We start from the raw sequence: 5,293 nt of genomic DNA on the forward strand, positions 1-5,293 counted from the left end.
GCTACCAACATTTTTGGTAGAGTAGTCGATGTGTAGCAGATCTCCAGGAAGGACAGGTTTCTCAGGAAGAAATACATGGGGTTGTGGAGGCTTGAGTCCATCACTGTGATGAGCATAATCAGGCTGTTCCCAGTGAGAACCATGAGGTAGATGATCAGGAAGACTGTGAAGCACACGCTGGGTAGGCAAGGGTGGTCAGAAAATCCCAAAAGAAGAAATCCAGGTTCAGTGGTGTGATTATCCAAGCCTTTTCTCTGGGGCATTTTCTCTACATAGATCAATGCCAACAACATGCTGTTAGAGGATGCTTATGACCCATCCACCACCATGTAGATCTCAAGTACAGCGACAAGCTACAAACATCAGCATACACATGACTGCAGTATTAGGACAGTTTGACCAAAATCTGCATGTGTGTATGGAAATCTAACATGGTCTGGTGGGCAGACCCCAGCTGGTAGCTAAGCCCCCACCCAGTTACTCACTTACTCCCCCTCGGTGGGATGGTGGAGAAAAACAAAGAGCCAAAAGCAAGAAAACTCATGGGTCAAGACAAAGACAGTTTAATAAGCTAGGGTTAGAGGAAGGAAAAAGAAAACAAACCAAGAAACCAAAACAAGCCAGCCTTCAAGCAATGCCTACCTTCCCCACCACCTAGTCCCTCAGCTTTTTATTGCTGAACATGGCATTACATGGCACAGAATATCTCTTTGGCCAGTCTGGGTCATCTGTCCTGGTTGTGTGCCCCTTGACTCTAGTCTGGCCATGGCCTGTACACTGTAGAGGCAGAGTGGGAAAAAGAGAAGGCTTTGATGCTATACAATCACTACTCAGCAATAGCCAAGACATTGGTATGTCATCAACAGTGTTTTAAACTCCAACCTCAAACACAGTACCACAGGGACTGCTAAGAAGAAAATTATCTCCATCCTAGACAGCCCTAGTACCTGAGTTTCTTGCTTGTCAGGAAGGGTCAGAACAAAATCGTTAAGCCTGAATGACAGCTAATTGTCATATGAATAAGAGAAATTTAGTTTTCTTTGTAAGAGAGGATTTAAATAAGGGAAGTGGAGGGAAGTGGAGGGAAGTGGAGGGAAGGCAAGGCAAGGCAAGGCAAGGCAAGGCAAGGCGAATATTTGCTGCAAGACTTCAGTGAGAGAGATTCATCCCAGTTTTCCTCAGGGATAAGTACACATCTCCTGAAGCTCTGTCCACCACACAGAGAGCAGACACACTACCTTAGTTCCAAATTATTCATTTTTTTGGCATGGCTGATGGGTGAACTCCACAAGCTTTCAGAGGGCTAAAAGGGGCATTATGCAAGCAATCACAACACAATCTCAAATAGTTTTCATGGGATCCAAAGAGGAAGGTAATTAGAGGTGGGGCAAACAGGGCAGGCTAATATAACTTCTGAATATGCTCCATCTAGTTCCCTTGCTTGACCTTGCTGTTCTGTTTCTTGGATTTCTGGAAGCTTACAAATGCAACTGAAGGCTGATTCACTCTGATATCAACCCAGCAAGGCTTCCTCATCCACTGCAAGCCCTCAAAGAGAAGAGCAATGCTCTTGCTGGCTGGAAAACCAAGCCTTCCCTTTTGCATTTCTCATTTCCAAGAGTGTAAGGATGTTGCTGATCACACTTGAAGGGTGTGAGCTGTAAGCAAGCAGCCCTTGCAATTGCAGGTTGCTTCCTGTGAATAACAGACTCAGGTGAAAGCTTTTGGAAGGTATCAGTTTGACATGGGGAAGAAATGTTCTATTTCAAGCAGAGAGAACTGAGGATGCTTGCTGCATGTCTCTAGCCATTGCTAACTCCCCTCAAAAAGTCTTCTTAAGCTCTGAAAAAAAAATAGAAATAAAAGAGGAAAAGAAAAGAAAAGAAAAGAAAAGAAAAGAAAAGAAAAGAAAAGAAAAGAAAAGAAAAGAAAAGAAAAGAAAAGAAAAGAAAAGAAAAGAAAAGAAAAGAAAAGAAAAGAAAAGAAAAGAAAAGAAAAGAAAAGAAAAGAAAAGAAAAGAAAAGAAAAGAAAAGAAAAGAAATCTGTGATCTGAGAGCTTGATTTCATTCTTTTTTTTTCTATCATGCCTGCCTATTTCTATGTTTTGTCTTTGGAGTTCTCCTAGAAGTACTCTTCAAAATCTCCAAGATAAAATTAGTGTACATCTGAGGAAGAAGTGGCCATAATCTGTTTCCTAACCTACCTATTTACACATGCAAATAAGCAGGAAAATTAAAACCTTTTATTTCCTGAAATACTTTGAGATCCCTGCATTAATTGTAAACAAGTTTTGTAACTGAAAACAACCATTTAGAGGCAGATTTTCCATATATCAGCATTGTTTCCTTGTTTCTTCCCTAAACCTGTAGCATATGCTTTTTAATGCCCAGATATCTCAATGCTTCACATGATCACACATAGAGCACAGCTTGGGCTAACATTGCTCAAGGAAAACTGGTGGAGTACTCCTTACATAGTGACAGTCTCACCAGCAGCATTGCTCCAAGTTGAAAGAAACCCATTCCTCTGAGCCCAGACAAGCCACAGATGCCTGCAGCTGCTTTTAGCAGTGGCTGTTCTAGCACAGTATCTCAGCGCTTCAGAGCACAGCAAAAGAGATTTACCATTGTCAGGAGCTAGCACACAGGTGCACTCTTCTCAGTCGGTGATACAGTAGACAGAGGTGACTTCATTTTCTCTTTGTTATTCCCCTGGAAAGCACCTGGGCGGGGCTCTCTGGACACTACTCCATCACTCTTGCTCCTACCTCATTATAAGTAAGTCAGTGAGCAATCCTAGGAGAGAAGTCGGCAGCCTTAGTGCTACCAGTGCTTCTCCCCAGACACTCACAACATCAGTAACAACATTAGGAGGATCTGAGCAACTTCCAGAATAACTACATGTCTTTCAAAAGTACAGAAATTGAGGAATCAGATTTAGCTGTTCAAACAAAAACTGCTAAAAACAAACAAACAAACAAACAAAAAAAAAAAAAAAAAAGAAAAAGGAAGAACACAGAAAATGAGAAAAATCAGTCTGTGTTTAATTTTATTTTGGAGCAACAGAGAAGGCTTCTCTACATCTCCACCTCTGTGGGTCCCAACACCTTTTCTGCATCCAGTGTTAGCTAAAAGGTGGAGGCAGCCCTGAGAGATCCAGCTCCAATTGTGCATGCTTTCTGCCCCCAGTCCACACCCAGAAAGGACCTGAAGAGAAAGCTCAGCTGGAAACAGATAGCAAGGAAAAAAGGACGGTATCATGCCACTGCAGAGCAGGCCTCTACATTCATACAAATTAATGTGGCTTCAGTGCCTATAAAAAAGGGATGACTGGGTCTTACCAAGCTAGCCTTGTGTGGCTTTATGGTCAGTAGCACAAGTCACATTTCCAGAGGGGAGTTTCTCCTGCCCTTGTGTGAGGTTCATGCAGATTTTGATTTCTTACTCTGAAATCCTGCAGGTAATGCAGCTCCAGTCTGTCTTTTTGGGGTATCCAATAAAGTCAAGACCTGGACAAGACCGTTTCTCATCAGGATGAAAAGATACACAAGTCAGAAAGGCCACAAAGAGCCAATGCTGTGGGTTGGAGCAACCGTGGACAAATCCAGGCACTGCAGGGTGATTTCCTTCTGTGAGAGGTGTAGGACCATAAGTATGGGGTGAGCCTGTGGTGAGCAGAGTTCCTCCAAGAGCTCATTGCAGGAGGAATATCCCATCCAGATCCTGTTTGACTCAGTAACTACAGTCCCATTTGGGTCAACAGGGAAAGAGTCAGTAGAGTTTATGAGAGCTGAAAAATAGTTCATCTGACCCAAATTCTGAGCTGGGTGACACACAGAGGTGCCTACAGTGCTGCCAGGCTTTGAACCAGCACTGACAAGGCGATAGCACAAAGCTCATCACTCTGTCCCAGTCCTGCGACCTCTATATCCAAACTGAGAGTTTTTTTCTGATACTTTTAGGAGGGTAATAATTGCCTGATGTGATATTACACCCCTTGGGTTATCTCTCACTTTGTGGGGCTCCAGTCACTGCCCACCCTGGGCAGCTGCTGCTCATGAAGATAGCCTGGCCTTTCTACACATCTCCACATTCCTCTGCTGGAGGATGTCCTCTGTCCTGCCACATGTGGGACAGCCTTGGAGAAGTACTTCAGTGACCATCCTCCATCTCCACTGCCAACAGACACTGATGGGTAACTTTTAAGTCCTACCTTTGGTCTTTCACATCTCGCAGTATGATGAAGAGCCTTTTTTCTCTGGAGCAGCAGGCCTTCTGGGGTACAGCTGCTTGTATTGGGTTTACGTGGCAATGGTTTGGTAGCAGTGGTGCTGCAGGGGTGGCCTCTGTTAGAAGGGTGCAGAAGCTGCCCCCTGCCAGGTAAGAACCCGTTCCGCATGGCTTCAAAAGTGACCCATCGCTGACCAAAGCTGAGCGAATGGGCAATGCTAGTTGCAACATTGTAAGAGGATACTTAAGAAAGGAGAAATACTGCTCTGAAACAGCAGCTGGGAGAGAGAAGTGAGAAAATGTAGAAAGAAACAGCCCTGCACACACCTTGGTCAGCACAGAAGGAGGGCAGGAGGGGATCCAGGTACCAGAAGAGAAGTTCCCCTGAAGACTATGGAGAGGCCCCTGGTGGAGCAGGCTGTCCCCCTGCAGCCCATGGGTCCTACATGGAGCAGATCTCCGTGCTGCAGCCCGTGGAGGAGCCCTCAGTGGACTAGGTGGATGTGGCCTGGAGGTGTCTGCGGCCCATGGAGAGGCCCTGCAGGAACTGCAGCCTTTAGAGAGGAGTCCACACAGGAGCAGGGGGTCAGGGGGCAGCTGCCACCCATGGGGGACGCGTGCTGGAGCAGTTTGCTCCTGACAGATAGATGCTGTGGTACGGACCATATTGGAGCAGTTCTCGAAGAGCTTCTGCCTGTGAAAAGCCCATGCAGGATCAGTTTGGGAACTACGGCATCCCGTGGGAGGGTTCCCACACTGGAGCATGAACAGAGAGTGACCATGAAGGAGCAGCGGAGGTGAAGTGTCATGGACTGACCGCAGCTCCCATTGCCCTTTCCCCTGAGCTGCTCAGGGGAAGGAGGAAGAAGAGGGTGGATGGTCTTTTGCTTTTGGTTTCTCACTGTTCCAGTCTGCTAGTAACACTCAATAAATTATCTTAATCTCCCTGCATTAAGTATGCTTTGCCCATGACTGCAATTGGTGAGTGATCTGCCTATCCAGCACATAAGTCCCTGGAAACTTATGTAGAAGACGATTTTTGAAGTCATTGAGGTGCACCTGA

This window comes from Anas acuta, chromosome W, assembly GCF_963932015.1.
Source record: "Anas acuta chromosome W, bAnaAcu1.1, whole genome shotgun sequence".
In the NCBI taxonomy this organism is placed as follows: Eukaryota; Metazoa; Chordata; class Aves; order Anseriformes; family Anatidae; genus Anas; species Anas acuta.